General features: G+C 41.1%; 1 long non-coding RNA gene across 1 annotated transcript; it reads right to left on the reverse strand.

Moving 5' to 3' along the window:
- Positions 1–387: 387 nt before the first annotated feature.
- LOC105042739 (uncharacterized) lies at positions 388–4,395 on the reverse strand. Its single transcript, XR_012141025.1, has 4 exons — positions 4,156–4,395; positions 3,917–4,079; positions 878–3,508; positions 388–792 (listed from the first exon to the last, which is right to left on the reverse strand). It is a non-coding gene; the product is annotated as an uncharacterized lncRNA (long non-coding RNA).
- Between the last annotated feature and the right edge of the window lie 11,297 nt (positions 4,396–15,692).

The raw sequence follows: 15,692 nt of genomic DNA on the forward strand, positions 1-15,692 counted from the left end.
GTAATCTAATTCATTTTCATTATAATTGTTCCCCCGAACACAAACACCACTATTATTTGTCGTCTTATTCTGCCCATAAGCACGAGTGTGAAATCAATAACCATTCATTATATATCCATTGTAACATCGCACTTCTTTAGAAGGACCATAGATGAACTTTCAAACTTTTGGGTCTTGAATTTCATTTCTGTTAGCCTAAAATAGTAATAGCAATAACAAGCTTTAGGATCACATGGTATCATTTCATTTGAATAAATTAAATTATGCGGCTAAAACTTACAAGCTCTTTTATCCACTGTGGGAAATGCAGTTCACGCATTTTCTCAACCTCAGCATCAGTAATGGAAGGATTATTTTGTCGTAATTCATTGTCAAATTCTCTAGCAATTTAAGTGAGGACAACCTCATCAGCATTCATAAATCAGTACAAATAAATAACTATATAATTGGAATGAGTAAATATAAGATGGGCTGAAAACTTACTTAACGTAAGTTTCAACCTCAATGCAATTTAGGAGAATATATAACTCAGCGGCTCATATCTCTTCATCCGACAAATACCGTTTCCAACTCCCTAATGGACGACCCGAATATGTGAATATAGATAAGTGATCTTGAACATCAACAAATCCACCATCATCATTTCGAGGGATTTTAGTTCGTCAGGTTTGAATATGAGGTTCAAAATAGAGCGAGCAAAAATTAAAAATTTCTTCAATTATATACACTTCACGAATAGAACCTTCGACCTTAGCTTTGTTGTGAACTTTTTTCTTTAATTCATGCGTGCACCTAAAACAATAAGCATAAAGGTTTAATTAATTCATACTTATTATGACACGTATAAAATAAAGAACATAATGATGGGAAGATTTACCTCTCAAAAGGGTATATCTATCTATATTGCACAGGCCCTCCTACCTTTGCCTCATATGGCAAATGTATGGTTAGATGCTCCATTGAATCAAAAAATACAGGGAGAAATATTTTCTCTAACTTACAAATTATCTCGACTATACTTTTCTAAACAATTCTATCTGACTTATTTGAAATTTAGAAATACATAAATATCTGAAGATATTACTAAGCTCAGTCACTGCCCCCCATATTGGCTTAGGTAGCAGATCACGAAATGCCAAAGGTATCAACTCTGCATGAACACATGACAATCATGACTTTTCATACCATGTATTTTGCTCTCATCCACATTAACACCTCAAGCTATATTAGAAACATACCCATCCAGAAACCTCAATTGTTTAACCCACTCGCACACATCCTTAATTTGGTTTTGTGCTAAGACAAAGGATGCCTTAGGTTTAACCAATTTGCCTCCAACTTCTTTTAACTCAAGCTTCGGTCGTTTGCAAAACTGTTTTAAATCACAACGAGCTTGCAAAGTATCTTTTGTCTTGTCTTTAATGTCCATCGCAGTGTTCAAGATATTATCAAACACATTTTTTTTAACATGCATAACATCCAAGTTGTGATGAATTAGGTTCGTGGACCAATAGGACAACTCCCAAAATATACTTATTTTAAGCCAATTATGCTCCATCCCAAACCCATTGAGTTTTTGTGGACCACTCTCAGTACCAAATGTGATTTGATCAAACTGTTCTATTATAGCTTTCACTTCCCTTCCAGTCAATGAAAGTATAGGACCTTTTTTCTCCATAGTGGATTTAGTAAATGCATCCTTTTGTTTTTGAAATGTATGATTGGAGTGAAGAAATCACTGATGACAGTCAAACCAACATAACTTTTTATTGCCACCCTTCAATGTGAAAGACTTGATATCTCCCATGCATACAGTAAGGACATGCAAGTCTACCGTATGTGCTCCATCCTGACAACATCCCGTAAATAAAAAAATCACTAATTGTCCACATTAGTGCAGTCTTCATGTTAAAATTTTATTTTCGATGTGCATCAAAAGTGCAAACACCCTCATTCCACAACATCTGTAGTTCATCGATTAATGGCCTCTACAAACATCTATGCTTTTACCAGATGACTTTGGATCAGGAATGACCAATGTTAGGAACAAATTACGTCTATCCATGCACATTCCTGGAGGTAGATTATACGGAATCAAAAAAATAGACCAGCATGAATAAGGTGTTGAGCTTGATGTGAATGGATTGAACCCATTAGTACAAGGACCTAATCTAACATTCCGACAATCACTTAAAAACTCTGGATGCATCAAATCAAATTGCTTCCATGCTTCCCCATCTGTCGGATGTGAAATCATAGCAGAATTATGCCGAACCCCTTCCTCATGCCATCTCACATGCATTGCCGTCTTACTTGACATATACAATCGTTGGAGTCAGGAGCAAGAGAGAAATATCGCAATACCATATATAGTACATTGCATTTTTTTTTTGCTCACTTGAGTTGAGGATGACCACATACAGAACATTCTATTTTCTGACTATCATTCATGTAGTACAACATGCAAAAATTTGAGCAAATATCTATCTTCTGATAGCTCAGTCCCAATTTCTTCATAATTTTTTTTGATTGATAGAAATCTTCAGGCAACTTCTCATCCTCAGGCAACATACTTTTAATTATTAAAAGCATTCGATTGTAACATGCCTCGCTCATACTAAACTCTCATTTCAAATTCAACAACTGAGTGATCGCTGATAGTGTAGTATGCTTACTGCAACCCTCCCATAGTGACTCATCGACATCTTTAAGCAATTCATAAAACTTAGCAGCTGTTGGATTTGGAGCTTCATCAAAATCCTCCCTAGCATCATTATTCAATTCAGGACTTCTTGTGGCATCTATAACCATATCCACATAAGAGTTCATACCACCTGCCACTCCTCTATCAACAGTTTTAGGACCAAACTCCTCAGATCTAGAATAGATTCTCCATGCAGCATCCAAGTGTGATAACCATCTACAAAGCCTTTCTTGCAGAGGGAAACCGTCACTTCATCAGGTATCAAGAACTTTCTATTCTTATACTTAAGACAAGGGCAGAGAATTTTCCCATTTTTCATGTGCGAGGGATTAGAAATTGCAATGTCAATGAACTTAGCAACTCTATTCTTAAATTCATCTGTCACTATTCCCTTATAAATCCTACAATGCATCCAACTCCAGCTCGTCATCTTTGCCTATTCTATCAAATGATAAATAACAAAATTTAAGCAAACATATACTCAAAAATAGTATGCAAAAATTAAAAAAACCAAAAAAACATGCAGCAACTAAAGTAGTGTTGGTACGTGCCTTGGTATTATATCCAATAAAATAGTATTTAGACACCTTTTGGTATGTGTCCCTAAGCTTTTATTTTGACATTAAGGATAAAATAATATCATGGCTATTAATAAAAAATTGAAGGTCCCTTTGACTATGTCTTTAGTGGGGTCATTATGATATAAAAAATCACTTTGACACACTGCCTGACAAAAGAGAAGAATTGCTCTCCTTTGTCCTTCAATTTAACTAAGCTTGCTCTCGTCCTTTCCCTCAAACTTCCCTGCAAATATAATGAACATTTCAACGAACAGGCACAAAATCATTTTATTTTATTCTTACAGATATTTCAGTGAACATGTTGCCATGATTAACAATGAATAGAAAAAATAAGATTAAGTTGTAATAATCTGTAATACAATACAATGAACAGAAAAGATACAATGAACAGAAAAAACAAGAACACACAAAGTCATGTAATAATCTGTACATTGCAAGATTAAGCTTCTACCAAGATTGAGACAAAACCCATATGTTTGAGACAAAACCCCAACTGAAACCTAAGAAACCCCTCCGATCTCCCTCAGGTGTCCTCCTTCCCCATAGATCTCCAAAAAAAAAGAAAATGAAACGTAAAGAAAAAAAGGAAAAGAAAAACAAATATATCAATCTATGTGGGGAAAGGTATTACCTTTTGATTTCTTCCATCTTCTCGGTGATTTTTTCTTTGTTTTCACACTGCCACAACCTCAAGAACCAACTCACACCACCCCAAGTCGCACAAAATCCCATATACTTGAGAGAAAAGCCCAAATGGAACCTAAGAAACCCCTCTATCTCTCACAAGTGCTCTCCTTACCCAAAAAAGATAATGAAATGAATAGAAAAAGAAGCGGAAAGAAAAAAAAATGATCAGGGGAAAGGTCTTACCTTAAATGATCTCCATCTTTCCTTTGGTTTCGTGGATTTTTCCTATGTTTTCCCCAATTTTCCTCTCTTTTTTCCGTCCTCAGGAATCCCAACCGGGTGGGAGGCTTGGAGCGGCCGAACCGGGTCAGACGATTGCTGGGGTTTTGTGTTGGATATTTCCTCTATTTTTTCCTCAATCGAGTGGGAGCTAGCTTGCAGCGGGTTGCTAGGCGGCAAGTGAAAAATTTTAGATTTGAATCCATGTCCAACTTATTTTGATCCAACGCTGAGATAGAATTGACAATTAGATCGAGTCAAATTAGATATGAATTAGATCATAAATTCACCAATCCTAATTCAATCCATTCATATTAGTAAAATAAAAATTTTGATTTGAATCCAATCTAATCATTAGATAGATAATCTGATCAAATTAAGATACTTACATAGGTTTAACATGTTAAATCGATTTGGATTTAATAGATTTAACATATTAAGCAGGTCGGCTTAAATACAACAGAAATAGATTAAGCACATTTCAAATAGATTAATGATCTAAGAGGACCATTAGATTTAATGTGAATCATTTTGACCACTATGGATCAATGATCTAGGAGGATCGTTGGACTTGGTGAAGCTGTTAGCTCGTAAACTGGAAAAGTAAATCTAGCTCCATTAGATCATTGACTCATCAATATTATGGAGTATGTCATCTTAAATTCGATTGATGTTACAGGAGCTGAAGTGGCTATTATCACTTACCAAGATCGATAGGACCATTGGCTAGCTCATCATTGAGAAGCATTTCAAATCAGAACGAGTGCAACTTGTTGCATGCTCTGTGCTGGTTAAACAGTTTAAAATTTAAGATGGTTAATTTAATTAACTTAATTTAAAGTAAACTATAGATAGTTTTAAACTATTTTTAGAGTAATTTTAAAGTATTTAATGTATGTATAGTAAAAGTACAATAAATCATCTAAAAATAGTTGATTAGGATTACATTTGATGATATTAACTGATTTATCTTAAAAATTTTAATACATAAATCACATAATAGACAACCAAATTAATGTATAATAAAAAATAATTTAATTTAAACAAACCAATTTAAAAATTTGACATGATTAAATTTGATGATACTAACTTATTTCTTCTAAAACTTTTAATGCATTAATCCCATAATTAATAGACGTCTCAAAGTACAATAAAGAATAGTTTTTAAACAAACAAATCTAAAAATAATTATCAAAGGTTAAACTTTCATCTCTATTCTGTTTCTAGTCCATCCCTGTTGCAGATTAAAAATACAAATCCATTGATAATCGATCGTTATTCAGTCACTAAAGGGAAACTATTCGGAACATATAATCTGTCACAATGTTATCGCTACACGTATCACGGATTTATCCATTATCCCTCTCTATGTTATCTCTAAAAGGTATTATGTCGAGAACAACATCCATCTCTACTTAATCTCTATTCCATCTCTCTTTTTTCACATCATTGTTGCTATTCTGTTGCTACGTCATTATTGATATTATGTGAGAATTATGCATAAATTTTAGCGACTGATGTACATTCGTCCCAATTCCGTCGCTATTATGATCATATAGCGGTCATTATTCCGTTACTAATCTACCGCTAGATCACCTGTGAGTGTTACAGCGACAACATTTGAGTGTTGTCACTATATTGTCGTTGTTCCGTCTCTCTTTTATTAGGAAGATATCACTATTCTGTCGCTATACCATTACTAATAATACGTAAAAATTACATGCCAATTATAGCAATAGATATTCTTCTGTCCATATTCCATCGCTATTGTAAATTTTATAACCATCACGAATCCATCACGAATTAGTCATTAATGCACTTGCGAGTGTTTTAGTAACAACTTTATAATTTGTCACTATATTGTCACTGTTCCATCGCTATTAGTGATGGCATAGTGATCGATCTTGGACGTTGCTAAATATCTGTCTCTGAACTGTCAGATTCTTGTAGTGAGATAAGTCATTTAAAATGGTGCTCTTCGAACTATTAGCCAAAGTCTCAAGTGTTTCCACATTCTAGCTATCTCTCTGTAGTGTCAAACAGATGGTTAACATTTTCTTCCTTTTCGCCATAGAATACAAATGCTCAATGTTGGTTACAATTAATCTTCTTTACATTGTTCAGGGTCAGATGCCTATTCTTCAAAAAAGTCACAGTAACACCCTCGCCTATGTTGCACTATTCCAAATTGATGCAAAAAAAAGTTGGAAGAGTCACTCCACTTTGAAAGAAATTAATCATGGAAGGTGTTGCGGCCAATCCCCCGTCGTCCGATCGTCGAGGTCGCGCACCTGCAAGAAAAGTCCTCACAGACCGGAGATGCCTCCGATGGGAACCCTCCGACGGTCAAGTCAGAGAGACTAGGCAACAGTGAAAATCAGAAGCTCAGCTCGAGAGGGCTAGGAAATGCTTGGGGAGCTGGAGGGAGCGTCAGAGAGCTTGAGAAAGCTTACCAAGATTGTTGCCTTACCCCTTTTTTATAGTAGAACGCGGCGTGGTCCCGCCATTAATGGTGCAGACAATTGAGGAATTGTCAAATCGCCGGGAGCTGTCAAATCACCGTGGGCTGTCAAATCACCACGGATTGTCAGAATCAACCCATGTCCTTGGCAGAACAATGCTCCAGGGCGGTCACACAGCACGTCCTTGACAGGACAGCAGCCCATAGCAGTCATACGGCATTTGGGAAGGCTGGCCGACCATACGTCAGTATTCGACTGTCGGGACGTCGGGTGATGACCCGAAGGCACCGTCGGCTGGTCTGGTGTCTTGCTTAAGTCGGACGTCGGCTGCCACTCCCGACAGTGAGTCGGTAATATGGGTTCGGCCGCTTGATCGGTCGGGAACAACATGGATCAGTTCGGCCGACACACCTTCGGTCGGATATTGTCGGCAACCGTCTGTCAGGGTCATCCGTCGGTCGTCGATCGGGGGTCGTCCGTCGGAGTCGTCCGTCAGGATCGTCCATCGGGGTCGTTGGTCGGAGTCGTCCGTCGGGGTCGTCCATCGGAGTCGTCCGTCGGGGTCATCCGTTGGAGTCGGTATATCCCAACAGTTGCCCCCCCCACTCCTAAGTCCGATGTCGTGTTGGCTCGCGTGAACACGTGGGCGACGGCTTCGGACGAAAGGAGTGGTTTTCCGTCACGTCTTGCCCCGACTCTGGCGATCGCATCAACAACTATCCGATGTCGGTCATCTCAACAGTAGGTCGAGCATGTGCATCGGGTCGGAGGTCAGCCAACCTCCGAACGTTGCTCATCGACATGATCATTCCGCAGAGTCTGATAGTCGAGTAGCATCCGATGTATTCGGATAGGATAACGATGGCAGGTTGAATATCCATTGTCCGGCCCTTGGTTGGGTGTGCATGTCGGGACGTATGATAAATGGTGGCAAGCCGAATATCCTTCGATCGATCGTGACCGAGTCGGTATGTCGCAAGTCGAATATCCGTTGACGTAGCATGTTGAGTCGTATGATAAACGGTGGCAAGCCGAATATCCTTAGACCGGTTGTGATCGGGTCGGTATGTCGCAAGTCGAATACCCGTTGTCCAGACCTTGGTCAGGCGGGTATGTCATGGTTGTCTTGGCGTTTTGCCCTTTCTTAGTCGAAGCTAAGTTGGCAAGTTAGCCAGCCGCGTTGGTCGAAGCCCTTTGCCTTCAGAGGCGGGGGCCATCGCAGATATTCCGCTCCTTCGATCTCCATCGTAAAATCCGCACACGAGGAGCGGAGAGAGGGGTGTAGGAGTCATACCTGCGATGCATCGGTCTCGGACTCCATCGTCGGGGCAAGGCCCGTCTATCGGTGGGGGGGCCTGCTGGATTCAGTAGGGGCCCGACCTTTCTTTCATTTTTTCTTCCGGCCCGTGCCTTAAGTCAGGCATCGATCGGAAGCTTCTTCGTCTGCGCGTATGTATTTGTACGCGCGCTCCAACAATTCGACGTACGTCCGGGGGAGGGTCTTGTCCAAGGAGTATGTGAATCGGGACCCCCTTAGCCCCCTCTTCATGGCCGAAATAGCCATGTCTTCGTTGAGGTTCAGGACCTCAAGCGTGGCCGCATTGAATCGGGCCACAAAGTATCGTAGAGTCTCATTTTCTCCCTGCTCGAGGGAGAAAAGACTGTCTGAGGTCGCGACGGCTTCCGACTGGTGCTAAAATGGGCCACGAAAGAATGTTCGAGCTGCCCGAAGGAGTCGATACTTCCCGAGCAGAGGCCGGAGAACCAAGCCCTGGCAGCTTTGCAGAGTGTGGCGGGGAAGCCGATGCAAAGGAGGGCATCGATTGCCCCTTGGATTGTCATGAGAGCCTTGTAGCTCTCTAGATGGTCAATTGGGTCGGTGGAGCCATCGTAAGGCTCCACATGAGGCATCTTGAACCGACTAGGGATCGGTTCGTCGAGGATGAATCGGGAGAGAGGTTGGGTGGTCCGGAAGTCGATGTTGTTCGAAGACTTCTGGCCATCTGCCTGGAGTTGAGCAAGCCGACGGTCGATTTCTTTGAATCTACATTCGTAGTTGTTTAATCGTCGGTGTTGAGAAACTCCAGGAGTCGATCCTCCCGATGAGTTCGAGAGTGAGGCGGACGGCGTCGCGGTCGCTTCTCCCTCCTCGCTCGCTCCAACCGAGAAGGAGAGGGACGTCGAGACCGACGGGCGTCATGCTGTGGCCGCCTCCCCCCTTCTCGATGGGAGTGGTGAGACGGCTGCTCCTGAGGAGGAGATGGAAGTGGATGCAGGCATCGGTGGCTGCTTCTGGACGGCATGGGATGCGCCATCGGTTGTTCCATCAGCGGTCGCGACAACTGAGTCGGTCGCTGCTGGAGATTTTTGATCGCATCCGTCAGGACGGTCATTTGCCGCACGATCGTCGCGATCTGTGCCTCCGTGGTTACCGTCGGGTGCGGAGAGCTAGGCTCCACCATGGAGGGTGAAGGAGAGGGCTCTCCTCGACGGGAAGAGTGCCTCACCGACCCGATAGCTCTTGATCGCTGAGCTCTGATTTTCATCATCTCGAGAGATCTCTTCAAGCTTCTGTGGAGCTCGTTGTCTTACCTCTGTCGAGCCCCTTCCTGGCGTACCAAATCTATTGCGGCTAATCCCCCATTTCTCGATCGTCGAGGTCACGCACCTGCAAGAGAAGTCCTCACACATCGGAGATGCCTCCGGCGGGGACCCTCCGACGGTCAAGTCAAAGAGACTAGGCAACAGTGGAAAATCAGAGGCTCAGCTCGAGAGGACTAGGAAAAGCTTGGGGAGCTGGAGGGAGCGTCAGAGAGCTTGAGAAAGCTTACCAAGACTGTTGTCTTACCCCTTTTTTATAGTAGAACGCGGTGTGGTCCCGCCATTAATGGTGCAGACAATTGAAGAATTATCAAATCGTCGAAAGCTGTCAAATCACCGTGGACTATCAAATCACCACGGGTTGTCAGAATCAACCCATGTCCTTGGTAGGATAATGCTCCAGGGCGGTCACACAGCACGTCCTTGACAGGACAGCAGCCCATAGCGGTCGTACGGTATTTGGGAGGGCTGGCCGACCATACATCGATATTCGACTGCCGGAACGTCAGGTGATGATCCAGAGGCACCGTCGGCTAGTCTGGTGTCTTGCTTAAGTCGGACATCGGCTGCCACCCCCGATAGTGAGTCGGTAATATGGGTTCGGCTGCTCGGTCAGTCGGAAACAACATGGATCGGTTCGACCGACACACCTTCGATCGGATATTGTCGGCAGCCGTCTGTCGGGATCGTCCATCGATCGTCGGTCGGGGTCATCCATCGGAGTCATCCGTCGGGGTCGGTCGGAGTCGTCGGTCGGGGTCGTCCGTCGGGGTCGTCGGTCGGAGTCGTCCATCGGGGTCGTCCGTCGGAGTCATCCGTCGGTCTCCGTCGGGGTCGTCCGTCGGAGTCGGTATATCCCAACAGTTGTTGTGGGGTGGGCATCGGGAGCATCGAGCTCGAAAGTCCCATACCGAATACAATCAAGAGAGTTTACTGCTTATGTAGTGCGGGCTCCTCCTTGCCCACGTGAGGCACCTTTTGCGAGGCAAAATCGTGAGGGGCAGCGATTGTGGTTCACTGTTGCGGGCACACGCTGTCCCAGAGCGGACAATACCTCACGTGTTTGGTGGAGGGGGGAAGGTCCATACTGCTGGGCACGTAACCTCAACATTGGCGCCGTCTGTGGGAACCCATCCCTTACCTGCAGCAGTACACTCTCCTGCTGGGGGAGGCTGTTATGGGGTAGGCATCGGGAGCATCGAGCTCGAAAGTCCCATACCGGATACAATCAAGAGAGTTTACTGCTTATGTAGTGCGGGCTCCCCCTTGCCCATGTGAGGCACCTTTTGCGGGGCAAAACTGTGAGGGGCAGCGATTGTGGTTCCCTGTTGCGGGCACACGCTGTCCCAGAGCGGACAATACCTCACATGTTTGGTGGAGGGAGGAAGGTCTGTACTGCTGGGCACGTAACCTCAACAGAAGGCTTGAGTGGAAAGATTGTGGTTGGTTCCATCTCCATGCAATTTATCCTTGCTCTCATAAATCAGAACATTTTGAAGATGGTACATCTATCCTACCTCATCTTTTTCCTCCTTGGTTAGAATATATCTAACAATAAATAATGCTAATGCTTTGTCATACTCAAGTGAAACATAATTCCTCGTGGTGCTATTTGGTTTGTTGGCAAGCGCAACTAAGGGTGGCAATTTATGACCTTACCCATCAATCCAACCTGCAACTAACCCATTTTAAAGAAGTATGGGTTTTGGCACAAAATGGGATAAGGTCTTAAATGGCTCAACCCACATTGAACTATTTATTTGAATATTTTAATGTGCTTGGTTAGTGGGAGCAATATTTTACATCATCTTTTTATTATTTTCATATTAAAATATTATATTTACATTTATACATACATAGTTGTTTGTAAATATTGTTTGAATGAAAGTCTTACTTATAAAAATATTGCTTATGTTGTAATTGATATCATTGATATCATGAATCATTTTGAGATATAAAGGACTCATCTTGAGATATATGATGAAATTATGACAAAAGCTTAAAATTGTTGTAGCTTTCATTTGAAAGCATAAAGGGGTTTTAAGACAATAAAGTAGATAGATGATGAGCTTTATATAGTTTTTTATCACATAGGAATAAAGTTTGCATTGCACACAATACATCACTGAAATCCAAGTAAGTGATATTACTAATATTTGTAGCTATAGAGGGGTCATGTATCAATAAATGGTATGAAGACTATTGTGATTCAATGTTAATAGTTTTAGCAGATCGGTTTTCGACTAAAGATGTTATTTATTAAAGAAATTTGTATAAGTGACCACATAAGGTGCACTTAGTCCAAGAGTTGCTTTCGAACTATATATATAACCAATATATTTTTTTGAATAAAAAAGTCTTAATTAATATTGTCCAAGTGGGAGATTGTTACAAATTCTCATAAAATGGGCTTCCATTGATCATGGATTAATTTTTTATCTAAGGTATTGTTTGAATGAAAGGTTAAGGATCCCATAGTTATCTATAATCATATTATTATTTTGAGCCTTATTATTTTAGTTATGTGATGTACCGGATATTATCTTAGTCATATTATTATTTTAGGATCTATTAGTATTACTAACTAGACTAGGTCCCTATTCCACTCCTATATATATCTATCTGGAGAAACTCTAACATCTTGGTTGAGAGAGAAGCATAGGGGAGAAAAGAAAAGAATGGGAGAGAAAATTAATACTTTCTTTTAGTTAAGAGTTTTTTTATAAAAAAAAAAAAGAAAAGGAGAGAAACAAAGGGAATACAAATCTTCTCAAATCTATAAGTTTTTTCTCCTCCAAATCGAATAGATTTGGAGAGAAAGAAATTAAGAGTTAGTGAATCTTTTATAATTTCTATCTTATCCTTTTAATAATGGAGAATAAAATTAATATTATATTTCAATCTAAAGGCTTATTTCAAGCCTCCCACCTAAGCCTCTATCCGATTGAGTCTCCTGTGGATGGAAATAATTAATGAAAACAAAAGGAAAGATGAAAAAAATTAAAAGATAAGATCTCTTCTTAATCATTTTCTTGAATTTATTAGTTCTTTTAAAGGATATAATAGTAAAAGAAGATTGTAATATTTTCTTTCTTTTTTTTTCTTTGCTTCCAATCAAGAAGGGAAGAAATTCTTTTCTTTTCTTTCTGTAAACTCCCAATCAAGAAGAAAAAAATATATTTTCTTTTTTTTTTCTTTTCTCTCCTTACTAATGTTTTTTTTCTCCCCCAAACTTCCAACCAAGGCGTAAAAGCATTTCAATTTCTATATTCTTAGGAAAATACTTCTACATTCTTAGGGGCCACCTATTCTATTGAGGAGATAGATATAAAATGAAGATGGAGATGAAGTTCCATGTATTCTTCTTCCATAGGATGCTGATATAATGGTCATCAATTGTTGATCAAAATTATTCAGATATGTTTTGATTTTATCTCTGATTTCTCCTATGATTTTGGCCTAAACTTCTCGATCGAAACATGAATACCTAAAACTCTACTCCTTTACTTCTCTCTTCCAGTTTAACTCCCTCTCGATGCTCTCTCCATACACTCTCCCATCCCCTCCGATCTCACTCTTCTCTCCATGGATTCTGCCAACACATTCAAAATTCCTCCAATGCTACCCCATTTCCCCAAAATCCTCTATTGCGGCCAATCTCTTGTCGCCTGTTGTCGGTGAAGAGCACCTGCAAAATAAAGTCCTCACAGACAGAAATTGTGTCCGACGAAGATCCTCCGATGCTTAAATCAGTGGAGAGTGATGAACAGCAGATAAGAGTATTTGAAATGACAGAATCTCAATCCAAAATTACCTTACCCATCCTACTCATTTATCTCTTTTTTATAGATAATTCTGATGTAACTGTCGAGCACGTAGACTCGCTTTTTATGGTGCTAAATTATCGGATCATAACTCCCTCTCGATGCTCTCTCCATACACTCTCCCATCCCCTCCGATCTCACTCTTCTCTCCATGGATTCTGCCAACACATTCAAAATTCCTCCAATGCTACCCCATTTCCCCAAAATCCTCTATTGCGGCCAATCTCTTGTCGTCTGTTGTCGGTGAAGAGCACCTGCAAAATAAAGTCCTCACAGACAGAAATTATGTCCGATGAAGATCCTCCGATGCTTAAATCAGTGGAGAGTGATGAACAGCAGATAAGAGTATTTGAAATGACAGAATCTCAATCCAAAATTATCTTACCCATCCTACTCATTTACCTCTTTTTTATAGATGATTCTGATGTAACTGTCGAGCATGTAGTCTCGCTTTTTATGATGCTAAATTATCGGATCATAATCATGGAGTTAATGGGTTGTTTATACCCACTAATGATCGTGACATGTAGTCGATAACCATTTATAACGGTTAGATGTATTGAGAAGATAGGCCGACTATATGTCGGAAATAATAGTAAGTCGGTAGTTTTGGAGATCCGAATGACCATCGATCGATAATTTTGATATGCCGATGGTCTTCAGTCGGAGGTTAACCAGGTTGTCCGTTACTGGTTGATAATAGCCGACTGTCGGTTGATAAACTGATTGTTAGTCAGAGTATTATATCTATAAGGCCGATGTAGAGTCGGAGTCGGGGGTCCATTGAATGGTCCCAACAGTTGCCCCCCACTCCCAAGTCCAAGATGATCCGACGTGTATATTATCATGTGGTCTGTCATGTTAGATGAAGAAAGTCGTCACGTGTTGCTTCGAGCTTCGATTCAGTTGTTGGCCTTTATGAGTTTTTGAAATATGAGAGATCTCCAACTGTTTTGTTGTTTCGATAGCAGTGAAATCATCATTGAGCCGTCGTTTCAAAAAAATAATTCGATGTCGGACAATTTGATTTTGACCAGTAGATTTCGACCATGTGTCAAAATATCATTGACTTTGAGCTATTCACGTGGATAATGGTGAGATGGCACGATCGGAAGCAGGTGCGTCGAATCATCCGATCAATGATCGGTCCAGATGTTGCCATGTGTCATTATCTGATGAAATCTATATTTGATCGATTTCATCTGGACCGTTAAGGGATCCTATATATACGGAGTCACTTTTAGCCAGACTTTTACTTTGCATTTGTTACTACTCTCTGTAGCGAAAGGTTCTGCCGGAAGATCGCCCCAGTACTAGGAGCTCCAGGGCCTCTTTTTCGCCCCTCTTTAGCTTTAGGTTGAGTTCTCTTGTCTTCTTCCTTAGATTTTTTTCTCTCTTTTTAGTTTTGTTCTTCATGGTTAAGCATTGGAGGATCCCCACCAGACATAATTTTGATCTGTGAGGATTTTATTTTGTAGATGTTCTTCACCGATGACAGGCAATAAGGGATTGGCCACAACATCTCTTTTGCTCTCACTAAAACCTACTTCTCTCCAAAATCATAACCTTCGAACACCAGCAGCTTCTCCTTGATCTTGCTGCAGAGCTTCTCCAATGCTAGAGACCCACCAGGACTCATTGAGGACTCCCTTCTATGATCTCAGCACCACCCTCGCCCTCTTGGGGGTCGCCTCCCTCGGACTTGGGGCTTGGAAGGCCTGCTTCATGCGCCCCTCTCCACCGACAGGTGCTCGACCCCCATCCCCCACCACTCGACACGGTCGACACCGCCCTGCTGACCACCAAGACTGCGGTCAAGGTTGCGCCATTCCTCTTCGACCTCGACCAGGGCTTCATGCCGCCTCCGACCATCAGACTCAAAGATCTGGGCCCGAAGCAGTCCTAACTCAAAATAGCTATCGTAGTTTGATCTATGGAACATTTTCAACCACTGTAAAGATCAAATGTTAGAAGTCAAAAAAAGAAATTCACCAACAACTTGGAAAACAATAAAACTATGAGCTGTTTAATTCATTGGATTTGGCAGATGAATGTATAATTCATTAGCATCCCTCCAAAAACCAATTCATAATATAGTGTTTCCTTGTCCAAAGTAACTTAAGTTTATGATTTTTTTTTTTTGGTACTTCTTCGTGTCCAAAAGATTTACATCATGCAGGCCACTATCTGAGACAATGTCTTCAAACACCACTGTTGAAGAAATGGTAGCTAAAATATCACATATAGGAATAGCTCACATGATAGGAAGACATTTTATAAATCTGGCTTGTAATAAAGATTTGGATAAAGAAACTACAATAAAAAAAGAAATAATTCATGTTCACATCTTTTATTACTTCTTAATGTGTCTTAGCTCTTCAATTTGAGTATTTTTTGTTCTAGGGAAGAAGCTCATGGGCGAGGTAATGATGTTGGATGACTATCTTGTACATGAAATCCTTTCATGCTTGCCTGCAAAAGCTCTGGGTCGATTCGTATTGACCAGTAAAAAGTGGGAGGCTCTAATTTCAGACCCTTATCTCAAGACTATCCAAGCTCAGAGGTCAACACAAAATATTCTCGGCATCCTCAGCACAACCTCATGTTTAAAGGG

This window comes from Elaeis guineensis, chromosome 4, assembly GCF_000442705.2.
Source record: "Elaeis guineensis isolate ETL-2024a chromosome 4, EG11, whole genome shotgun sequence".
Lineage (NCBI taxonomy): Eukaryota > Viridiplantae > Streptophyta > Magnoliopsida > Arecales > Arecaceae > Elaeis > Elaeis guineensis.